Raw genomic sequence first — 13,106 nt, 5'->3', positions numbered from 1 at the left:
TTGAAAGATCAAACCTTAATACTAGATTGAAGTATAGTAGAGTAAACAACTTCCCTTTGAAAATCTGATTTGATTTTCCCAAGCTTGAAGAATAGAGATTGAGGTGTAGGCAATTGTATAACACTAGGAGTAGATTTTCAACGTTCTTGCAACAAGGTGTGTTCTTCTCTTTCTTGTGTGTCTAACATATGTTCTAGGGTTTAGATATTCAGAATATATAGTATATTACCCTTAAGATTGATCTCAGCCGTTGGATCAATAAAATAGCGCGCGAGTCTTTTTAATAAAAATCTGAATTTTAAGTTTCCCGCAGGTTCAGGCAACCGAAGTAGGGGTCAGGATCCTGAAGTTGCAACTTCAGGCGCTTGAGGTTCTAGGGTCGGGCGACCGAACTACCTCTGCCAGGTTTTGTCTTTCCCATTTAATTCTTCAGGCTATCGAACTTAATCTTCAGGCTACCGAAGAAATTCTTCAGGCGCCTGAGGTTGAGTTCAGGCTACCGAAGTCCCCTTTTTCTCACTTATTCATTTCCAGTTTAAAATTTTGCTTTCATTCTTTGCTTGGGTCTTTTATAAAACAAGTTTTCCATGATTTAAAACACTTTTCTAAGCTCATGTAAGTTCCCTAATGATGTACATGAAATGCCATGAATCCTAAAAATCATTCTAAGTTATGAGTCTCAAATTAAATCATATGGAAATGTAAATACATGAGTTCTAAATACCCATTCCCAAGATATTCTTGAACTTTACTGCTTGCATCTTGATTCTAATACTCTTTGAGTTCCATGGTGCTTTCTAAGATTTGTAAGCTTTATTTGAAGGCTTCCATGACCCATTATCTTTTCGTGCATACTTAATGTAAGTCCTGTTCACCTACTCAATGCACAGATCAAATACCAAGTGATTTGTCATTATCAAAATAAGATTGGACTCATAGAGTCAACAAAATCAGCATAGAGTCAGTAGAAGAGTTATGCGGATGTTCGCCTCCATGAGTTGGAATTCAAGGTGGGGGTAAAATATTCCTAAGAATCGCTTCGATGAAAGGGGTGATGAGATTAGGAAAGAAGGGCAAGCTGAGCCCAAGGTATCTCGGACCATTCGAGGTACTAGAACGAGTGGATTTGATGGCCTATAGGATTGCACTACCCTCAGTACTCTCGAGGATCCATGATGTGTTCCACGTATTTATGTTGAGCAGGTACGTGTCGGATCCATCACATGTGATTAGTTATGAATCTTTAGAGATTGGGGATGCTTTGACATATGGGGAGATACCTATTCAGATTCTGAACCGTAAAGTTCAGAAATTGCATACCAAGGAGATACCTTTAGTGAAGATAATGTGACGGAATCACATGGTTGAGGAAGCTTCTTGGGAGTTAGAGATGGAAATATGTTGGAAACATCCACAGTTGTTTGAATAGTAGTTTTAGTGGCCGAATTGGTATGGGTATGTATGTATGTAATATTATGTTGTTGTAGTAATGTCGTGTGGTTAGTTTCTCGAAAAGTTTGGTAATATTGTGTGCTCCCGAGATAGTGTATGTATGTAACCACAGTATTCCTCCACCATAAGTGAGGGTATGTATGTATTTGGGACGGAGCTGCTATGTGGGTGGCCGTTGGCTCTTCTTAGAGTCGGGTATGTGGTTGGGTATGTAGTTGAGTTGGTAAAATAGAGATTACAAATTCGAGGACGAAATTTTTGTAAGGAGGGGAGGTTGTAAGAACTCGACCCAAGATATATAGATCGAATAAATGAGAAAAAGGTAAAAAGGTAAATTTAGTAGGCTTAGCAGGCTTCGTTCACAAAGCCATTGTTCTCGTTGACGAAGGTCCTTATACTCTTCGTCGCCAAAATTCAGAGCCTCGTCGATGAAGAGATGCCAAGCAATTTGTAAAATATCGGAGTAGGGTTTGTCACCGAAGGAGCCGCTTCGTCGACAAAATGTGTAGATGATTCATCGACAAAGGTGCCGTCTCGTCAAAGAATTGGATCGGGTCAAATATCGCCTATTTGTTCCGACTGGTCACCGATGGGTGTGAGTAGACACCGCAATAGCAATGATATCGCTGTGAGGCTTCGGTTATTACAGGGTATCGGGTGATTGAACGTTACGACACTGACCGTATATTTGGTATCATATGAACTAGAACTAAATTGTGAAAATACAGAAACTGTATTGTGTTATGTTTTATGTTGAAATAACACTTGTATACCACACACTGATATAACTTGCTTTATTCCTTATTGAAAGGTGTCTCACCCCTAATATATAAATGTTTTTCAAGTCCTTCGAGTAATCAAAACTAGCATCCTAGCATTCGAGAGCATGGGTGTCGGTTAGCTATGTAGAGTACTTGTAGATACCCCAATTTTTACCGGCCCTCACTGAGAAGACCTGGCATAATAAGAATTGACTTGAATCCCAAGAATGGAAGGATATGATTAAACCCTGGTGAGTTCCTGTATCCCAATGAATAATTGAATTCCGATGAATTTTAATCGAGCCTTGAAATTTTAATTGAATTCCGGTGAATTTTAATTGAGCTTCGGTATTTTAATCGCTTCGGTATTTTAATCGAATCCCGGTGAATTTTAATCGAGTCCCGTCGGGTTCAAGTCCTCCGGTGTTCGATAGTCAAGCCTTCTTAAAACCGAGTCTCTCTTCGGGAGTATAAAATTGAAAGAGAAATACATAAAATACAAAAATAAAAAATACCAAGCAAATACAAAAAATACAAAGAAATAAAAATTAAGCCCAGAGTCACATGCATCATGCCCATGGAAGCCAGTCTGTTAGCATATTCCCCCCGCTGGAATAGAGGAACAAAAAGGAGGGAATAGAATTTCCGTTGAGGCAGGCTTTCTCACGCCAATCTGCATCACCCGGACTCCCTTTAAATAGGGAGTCTCAGCTTAGCGCAATGGAGGAGGGAAAAGAAAAAAAAAAAAAAGTGGGGATTCACCCGTCAACCTCACCACCTCCAGCAACGAACCCCGAACAGCTCTATCTCTCTCCTAACTCTCACTCTCTCTCCATCTGATCTCTCTGGAAATCTCATAGCCATGGCTCACCAACCACAACACTACTCACGACAGTAGATTTCACACGGCCAACAGTAGATTTCACATGCACAACTCTTCCTTATTAGACACACAGATCCATAACCATCTCTCGGCCACCTCCAGCAGCGGCAGGCAGGTCCATCACTCTCTCCCTCTTCTCCTTCTCAACCATTCTCTCCCTCCATCGCCAAACACCCCATCAACTCTGAGATCTTGACGATTCCTCAGGCCTTAAACAACTTTGATCACCATCACCAACTCACCACAGCAAACCCGTAGCTCACAGTCACCCAGCCTAGTGCCGTCACCGCCACCGGCAACAACGATGCTGCACTAAGAACTCTAACCCTCACTCTTGACAGCTTCATTAAAATTCCATATCTGCCATTTACCTGGGAGCAACAAAAGTACGTTTAGCTTTCGTTTCAAGTTTTCGTGAACTGTACTCGAGCTTTTTCTTGTTATTGAATCATTGATTTTAGTTAAAGAAAGAATGAGAATAACGGGGGATTCGATCCTTGTTTGGTTATAGTTTGTTCTTGAGTAGTGTTAGTTAAAGAAGAAGTAGTTTGGAATGGTTAGTGTGGATGAATCAAAGTCGGGAGGATGGTTGATCATATGAAGTATATGGAGCTTTGCAGAGTTGCCAGAAGAATGTACGCTTGTTTAACATTTAGCGACTTTATGATGATAAAACTTTGTGTGTGGAATGTGTGGTGAATTGCAGCTGTGTGTGGAGAGTTGGCCATATTGTGTGAGTTATGGTGCTGTGTTGTGTAAGTGCAGAGAGTTGTGAGTTGGAGAGTGTGTGGTGCTGTGTTGTGAGGCAGAGTGAAGAGAGAGTGAGAGAGAAGTTGAGGGCAGTAGCCTCCTCCTTCTTCTTGTATATTTCTCCCGAAGGTCATAGTAGATTTGTGCTCTCCCGTGGATGTAGGTCACAGTGGACCGAACCACGTAAATCTAGTCAAACATTTGTGTTGCGTAATTTTTGCTTGTGTGATTGTTGCTCGTTGGATTATTTCCTAACATCAACCTCAACAAAATTTATTCTTAATCATAACAGATTTTATTCTTCATGTCAGCATTGCAATTTATCTAGAGGAACCGTAGGCACTTGAGGGAGGATTTCTTCCTGTAATTTCAACAATATGAACCTCACCGTGGCCGAATTTCACAAGATGAAAGTACCAACAGAACACAACTCTTCAACACTGCGGCAGGTCTTCATGAAATAGGAGGAAATCAATGATCAAGACAGGAATCTTAGCTTAAAGCTGCATTAGAAACTAAACTTTCAAAGGAACAAGAAGAGAACCGATACTTTTAACCATTGGTGCTATAATATTATCTCATATCAATGTTTGGGCTTTAGAATCTTTCTAAAATATTAATTTTTATAAATAACTTTGAATGTTAACACTTCTATAGTTTTTTAATTGAATTATGGTAATATATTATTAATTTGTGTGTGTGAATGGGAAGACAATCATATTTCAATTTTTTAGGAAAACTTTAATTGATAAAATAAAAAAAAAAATTGCTTGGAACTTATATTTTGATATTTTGAAATTAGATTTCCAAAATTGGCCAAGAACGTATAGTGGAGTTTTTTCCCGATTTAACTTTTTTTAAAAAATTATATTAAATAATACCCTGTTGTGGAAAGTATTTCCTAGAATGACTCTGACGTAATCTTACTACTCCAAGTAGCGAGAAGCAAAAAGCAAAAAGCCTTCTATACTAGCAAATAATTAATAGCAATAAAGATTTTCTTGCTCTAACACAAGCCATCGCCCAATGTTAGGAATATGGTTCGAAATCGCGATCACGGATAACATTGCGTAACGGTCGCAAGACGCGGGAGGCACGAGTGTTATGTAACGGGAGGTGGGCGTAACGGTCGTGAATTTTTTTCACACATGCACAATCATGCCAAAATTGAAAAATAAGCATGAAATCCATTAATGCATGATTTTTAATGAATTTTGATTACATTTATTTAACCTATAAATGCTTTTTAATAGGTAATATAATTTTTATATTAATTTTAGTGCGCTGTTTACAAAAAAAAATGCATATTTTTTTATAGTTTGCATTACTTTAATGTGTAAAAATATGTAAAAATGTAATTAAAATGAATAATCAATTAATTAAAGATATAAAAATGAGTCAATACTTAATATACACATGAATTTGAAAAATGATTGGTATCAATTATCAATAGTTGAAAACATCAATACAATTTTACAAATTTATAACATGGAACATGTCACCATCAAAATGAATGATGTGGAGGATCTTCATAATTTGCATCTCTTTCTTGAGATTGGGATTGTTAATTATCTCTCCACCCTTGTGGAAATACATAGCTGAAGAAACTCATGTTTGTGTCATTTTTGTTCTTGTTCCTGAAAATGTACTAGTAGTGAAGAAGATTCAATTGATATAGGAGGTACATAATCTCCTCCTTGACCATATCCTGAATAATATCCATAAGTTGGGGCTGGAGCTGGCTTTGTGTAGTGTTTAGAAGAAGACTCACTAGATCCTGAAATTCCTGATCCACTAGGATAAAAACGTGAGTCACGTGATGCATATTGTAGATATGATGGATGATATCTATATGATTGTGATGATGAACCATCTAAACCAAAGTCTCCAAAACTACGAACCACGCCATATGAATCTTCAACAGAATCAATAGGGTCGCCACTAGCACTCTTTCTCTTGGGTTGTGAAGATTGGTTTCCTGGAGGAATCCCAAGTCATACGATTAGAATGATATATATATCCCTTACAAATGATGTCCCTGTGTCATATCCATAATCACATTATACATTGGCGATACCACCACCACCACCACCAGTACCACCCCCCCCCCCAACCATAGCTCTAGCACCACTACCACCATCGTGATAACTTGGTGGGCTCAAACCAAGATTGTCATCACTTTGTGTACGTTCAGAGCTTGAACTTGAATCATCATGCACGTTTATTGGTGAATGATCACTTCCTTCTGCAGTACCACCAACTTCTTCATTTAAGCAATTTGAATTGTCCTGACAGTTGTCAAAAGAGAGCGGCACCTCCATTTATTTATTAATAAACCCTCACTTTTGGTGGAGGAATATCTTGGTTATAAGATAAGAAAAAGTGAGATTATAGAAAAATAAAATAAAACCCTCCTAAAAACAACACCAGCAACCAACCAAACTAGGACAATAAAAATAAACAAAACTAACAAAGAAGATAGTGACACAAAAACAACCATAAACAAATCAAAATTCACCAAACAAAACTCGAGGGTTGAACTAACGACGAATGGAAGTGAGACCCCACCTATCCATCCGAAGAATACTTTTCAGATAAAAATGTCCAAATTGATAGGATTGAAACCATCTTTAATTTCCTGTTGGCTTCTTCTCATTGTATGTCTTAACTTTAACCTCATGTTGTAATGTACGAAAACAAGCTTTTGTACGTAGTCTCATGTACTTTAATCTATTTCTTGTTTTTGTATGGATGAGGCTAAAGTGCTCCAATTATGCTCACAGCTTGAAGCTAATGTGGCCTGGCTAATAGCTAATTGCTATTCTTTGGAGTTCAGGAGCACACAAGTCATAATGAATCCATCATTCAGTTGCATGAATAATTAAAGGGAGTTTTATGACAGTATAGCCTATTTTTCAAAAGTCAAATTTGAACATAAAGAGAGAAAATAGAGTCATTCATCCATTATTTAACTATATTTATCAGGATTTGTTTGTTTCAGTGCCCTTTGAGCCAACGAGGTTTCAAATGTCTCCTGCCTATCTCGATATAGCAACAACTAAAAAAGGATGATAATGAAATATAATTAATTAATTAGATATATTAATAATTATTTTAGAAAGTATTAAAGAATACTAAAACAATTGATTATTCAATTTAATGGAACAAATACTTACTTGATTAATTGCCCAAATTTGAGTATCTATATTGGGTACCAACTTGGCTATCACTTTTTTAACCTTATCCATGACTTCTCTAACAACATTAGGAGAGGGTGGGGCACCATAAATAAATTGAGGGTTCAAAAAATATCCTAAAATTAAATTTAAAAACATCTTAATCAATAGTTTTTTTATTGCAACTATGTATAATTTAAAAGTTAAAATAATAAGAAATTGTATTTGATTTACACTTACCAGCAGTGTGCAAATCTTGGTGCAATTAAAAACTTCACCGAATGTCAATAATTTTCCAATTGTCTTTGTAGAATTGGCAATCTTTTTACATAACTAAGTTCGCCCTATCAATTGCCTCGTATATGAAACCCATGGTTGATTTTTCATCACTATCAACCAATTTAAGATCTTTCACTAAGGGTTTCTGCACTTTAATTATATCAGAGACCTTTTGCTAAAACCCTTTGGCTAAGATAATTTTCTTCGAATCATATGCTCATCTTGATTTTTCCATCCCAAACCTTGAGTTTTTCTAAGCATAAGATGTAAACATTTCCTTTAATGCTTGTTTATGCCTAACGATAGTCTCCAACGTAATGAAGTTGGTGGCAAATCGAGTGATGACAGGGCAAAGTAACTCTCTATTATTTTTGAATTTCTGCATGAAATTCACTATTCATGTGTGGTTATAAATAAATGAGGTTATTATTCTTGCATCCTCTAAGACCTTTGTTAGCTTTACCGTGATCCCAAAAGGTGGAGTGAATTGGTATTTTTAAAATTAATCCTCTAGGTCAGTATCCTAATAGAAGTATATTCACAACCCTAAATTCAATTTAGTGCATGTAAATAAAATCAATTGCAATATGTACTAGAAATTAAATAGCACAAATTAATCAACCACGTATGCACCAGAAAGCAGTGAAAAGTAAGTGACACGCAGAAGTGTTATCGAGATTCGGCAAACTGCCTCTGTCCCCGCCTTGGCTAACAAGCATAAAGATTACCACTATAATGTTCACTTCAATGGGTGGAGTGACACCTAAACAAACCAGGTCAATTAGCACAGGGCTGACCTCAACCTTTATACAATCCTTACCAGGCTGGATTACTGCCCCCTCAGGCCACGCCTAGAAATATAACAGTATTCTTTCAATCAAATGGTATAGAGATTATGCTTTCATGTAAAACATATATGTACCCAATACGCATATTCACATACACATCAAAGATATATATAGTGTAAGCTTAGTGATGCAAACAGTTGTGCTATCAGCACTCAATATGGTATAATCAATAAAATACTTAAGAGTATTCAATACAAGCAATATCTTGGAATCTAAGCAAAGCGCTTCAATAGCAAATCAATATTCCAAAGATATGAATCAGTTAATCAAACTAGTTCAAAAAGATTTTCCTCAATGAAATGAGCACAATGCTAGTTTGAAAATATTTTGCTTGTTTGAAAAATCTTTGCACAACAAAAATCCAAGTTATTGGACACTTGCACTAACAATGCAAATATCCAAAACTCACTTAATTTATCCCAGAACAAGATTTATAATATCAAAATCTATAGGATAAACCTAAGCTAAAACTCCCCAAGAAAAATATCACATTCAATCAATCTAATGAGAGTTTCTAGCAATCCTAGCAATCACAAGTACTCTAAAAATGTTCTTACTGTCATGCCCCGAATCCGATAATGGGACCCAGGGGTGAATTAGTAACCTAACCTATCTCTTTATCATACAAAATACCCATGATACATTACATGAATGAGGGTCTGACCCCGTGGGGTTCCTAGGCACCCTATACGCATTCACATACAAACGGATATACACAGCAGAAGATACTCTTTGAATATATATTTTGTACCATACCAGAGTTTATACAAAAGAATTAGGATCCATAATACAAAACACAATCCAGGTGTCAGCCAAAACCACCAAAAGACAACCCGATATAGTCCTATTACTTACCCAAGTACCTCTCGCTGTACACCAACCACTATGCTCCTAACACAAGGATGCTAGTTTCGGTTACTTGAAGGACCTAAAAAATATGTACGTACAGTAGGGGTGAGACACCTCTCAGTAAGAAGGAATTAGGTTATATCGGTGTGTGGCATATGAGTGTTATTATGACATAATTACATGCACCGTTCAAATAGTTAAAACAATTTCAGTATTTCCACAAAACAAGCAATACAATCTGTTGTTGTCACACCCTTCGGCTAAAGCTGGACTTTCTAGTGGTATTTCACACCCTTCGATAAAAACTGGCGATTTGGTGATATCTCACACCCTTCAGCAAAAGTCTGCAGTTTGGTGATATTTTACACCCTTCGGCAAACCCCGGTGCCCCCGGTAACCTGGCATAGCATTAACCCACAGTGTTGAACCGGTGCAGATTTGGTGTTTTCACACCCTTCGGCAAAAGCCGGCTGATCTAGTGGTATTGCGCACTCTTCGGAAAAAATCGAATTTCAAAACCTAGAACAATTTGAAACCCCGTTCTTATTTCATTTCATCAAAACACAACACATGCATGCTCATATAACCAAATAATTCCACACTCATTTGGTAATCTAAAATCATGATTTTCCAACCATATACAATTTAAATAAGTCAAGGCACGACCATCCCTATAACACAATATATATCACAATATATTTACGATTTTCCAACAAAATCAGGGATGTCACCCAATACCCTATTTTCTCCAAAACTGTAACATGAAAAATTCATAATTTTACCAGTTAGATTCCCCCAAATGAGTAACCAAAATGCACACAGGACCATGAACCACAATTCTACTGAGTCTGATTTCAAAAATAACCGACATAAACTGAATCCCCTTACCTTTCCCTGAAAATCTAAATCCGAGCTCTACGGCCCCTAAACCACAAACCAAGTTCCCAAAACCTACAAACCACAGTACAGAACATACTCATAATTCTATCCTCTAAACAACTATCGGAATAGAATTGAAAACCGAGCCTTATCTCGATTTTGAGCCAAAACCCGAAAATGCTCGAAACGAAAATCCAATCCATAAATCTTATAGAGAATCCTTCTCAGATCCTCGTGGTAACGTCGGATCGACGATTCCTGCAACGTACGACAAAGAAATCTAGAGAGAGAGAGAGATTATTTTAAGTTCCTAGAGAGATAGAGAGAGGATTTGAGATTTCTTAGTTAAGAAGTAATGAAAATGGATATTTATAGCCCTTTGACTCGGCTGCACTTGTTGACGAGATGCACCTTCGTCGATGAGTAATTGACAATTTGTCGACGAAACGGTGACCTTGTCGACGAGCCTGAGATTTCCGGATTCCTGAAACCTCTCGGCTTCTCCTCATCGACAAGCTCCTGCATTTCGTCACTGAGCAACTTGAGGCCTTCGTCAACAAAGCCTGCTCAATTTACCATTTTACCCTTCTCTTAATTAATTAAACTCATATATCACGGTTCGGGTTCTTACACTTACAATCTCAGAATATATAAAGGTAGTGAAGATTTGAGAGTATTTCGCCAAAGAATGTATTTTGAAAAAAGAGAATTTTGGCTAATGAAAATTGCTAATTATTCTCTAATCTTTGCAAATGAGCCTATATTTATAGGCAGGGGTAAAATTATAACTGTTTGGGACTTGTTGCGAATTATTAAAAAAGTTTTAAATAGTTAAAACACCATTAACCCAACTTAACCCTATTTTACTGTGGTTAAAATAATTTTAACCCGCTAAGGTTCGGGTGACTGAACCTTGGTTCGGTTGCCCAAATAGACACAAATTAAAAAGGTATTTAAATAAGTTTGGTTGCTCATGTCCAGCCCAAATCAAAGTCAATAGCCTTTGTTCGTGAATTCAGGTGCCTGGTCCTAGGTTCGGCTATCCGAACTCTTGTATTCGGTCGCCCAGGGTGCATTTTGAACTAAACAGTTTGGTCGCTCGAGTTGGTGGAATGTCCCTTTCAAAGGGTTTGGGCGCCCGTGTCCAGTACGCACAAAATGGTTCAGTCGCCCGAGAGCCCAAGTCAACTGTTGACTTCTCAATAGTTCGAGCGCCTAAGGAGTTTTGAACTCTAGGGGTTCGGTAGCCTGAGCTCTCTCAAATTCTTTAGAAATATTCAATTTAGTGTATTTTTGACACTCCTGAAATTTGTATGATCTATGTGAGAGTGTTGGGACCTAGAGTCATGCTGTGGTCTTATTGAGCCTACCATAAATCCTATATGCATGATATGTAGGTAAGAAAATACAGATTATATCCTAAGTTACTATTACAGACCCATATTATAATAATTGAATTTGCAATACAAATTAAAATCTTCAGGGTCTTCATGTTGCTTCACGTGTCATTCCTTGAGATGCTCATCTAAGCCTGCACAAACACTTGATGACCATCAAATACCTAAGTATTTGTCATTATCAAAACCTGGTGCAACCTATAAGGTCAACAACCTTCTTGACGTTACTTTTCTTATCCATATATTTAAGAATAAGGTCTATGCAGTGAGCTGCACATGTTGTCCAATAGAGATTGAGCCTCTTCTTCATTAATAAGTTCCCTCTTGTCTTCATTACAGCTTCATTATCAGTCACTACTTGGAGAACATTATCCTCTCTAATTTCTTCAACTACCTCATCCATTAATCTAAAATGAAATTATAGATTCAATAATTACTCCTACTTAATTAAAAACATACAAGTTCATAATACTATTTGCATATACAATTAAAATTAGAAAATTACCAAAAATAATATTCAATTATTTAGCTTAGCACATTAGAGGCATCAATTGACTTATGAAGCATGACGCCTCTATCGCAATAAAATAAAAGGGTTATAATGTATTTTCTAGTTGGTCTTGACCAACCATCACACATAAGGATTATACCTCTCTCCTTCCAAATTCCAGCAAAAGAAGATATATAATTTTTCATTTCTCGATACTCTTACTCCAAATAAATTTCAGATTCCTCATAGAGTGATGGACCCTTCACCCCCTTTCCAACCTTTGCAGCAATATCAAGCATATACTGCATAAATGGAGAGTCAACTATATTCGCTGGAATCCGATTATAAATTAGGAATTTTCCAACTACTTTTCCTAATTTACTCCTTAAACCTTTCAACAACTTAGTGTTGATTTTTGATTATTTTGCACTCTTACTTCTTTCTAAAATAGGATCCGTTGCCTTCAGTCTAGCTTCAGAGGTATTAGGATTAATCCATTGTCATCCACTATCTCCAAATTTTTGACCACTATAAGATTGAGCTCCTGCTTTACTGAAATCATTGGTAGCACCACTACCGGAGCCACCTCCCTCTTCATAAATATTACCCCCTCCAATTGTTCTTACTCAAAATCTTTGTCTCTCTTCCCATTGTTTTTGTGATCGTATGCTTTCTTTTTGAGCAAATCTCATACTTTTTTCTTCCAAGTCTTCTTCATCGCTCAAATTCTCAAAATCTCCTCTAATTTGGGCTTCTACTTCATCTTGCCTTTTTTGTTTATCTCTTTTCTTTTCAGCATACTATTGTAGATGTTTCATCATTTGTTCACTTACTTGTGTGGTCACATTTGAGCATCCAGCTTCTTGACATTTTTTATGTGCCAAGTGTTGTTTCAAGCGTGTAATGTCTCCTTTAATTATCTTTCCATACAACTTACACATAATAGCATGTCTGTTACCGTCCACTACAGTACCAAAATGTCATCCAATATTGTCAGTAGGTTAGTTCTCATTTCCTTTCTCATGTGGCATCTTGATAGACTTGATTTGATGATCTTTACACAAAATACAAAGAAAATACAAAGTTACTGCCTTTATAAAAAAAATGGTAGGTATAATATAATTAGTAATTTAGTAAATATTAAATGGTAAGTTGTTAGTTTCGGTACAATCCCAAGAGGGGTGAGGGGTGAATTGGTATTTAAAAAGTTATCCCCTAGGTTAATCCATTAACAACAGTATTACACAAGTCTAAGGTCAATCTAGTGTATGTAAAATAAATGAATGTAAATATACAATGGAATTTAAACTGTAATAAACATTTAACCAAACATGCACAATAA

This window comes from Malania oleifera, chromosome 4, assembly GCF_029873635.1.
Source record: "Malania oleifera isolate guangnan ecotype guangnan chromosome 4, ASM2987363v1, whole genome shotgun sequence".
Classification (NCBI taxonomy): Eukaryota; Viridiplantae; Streptophyta; class Magnoliopsida; order Santalales; family Ximeniaceae; genus Malania; species Malania oleifera.
The sequence above is the reverse complement of the archived record's forward strand: the minus strand, read 5'-3'. Positions refer to the sequence as shown.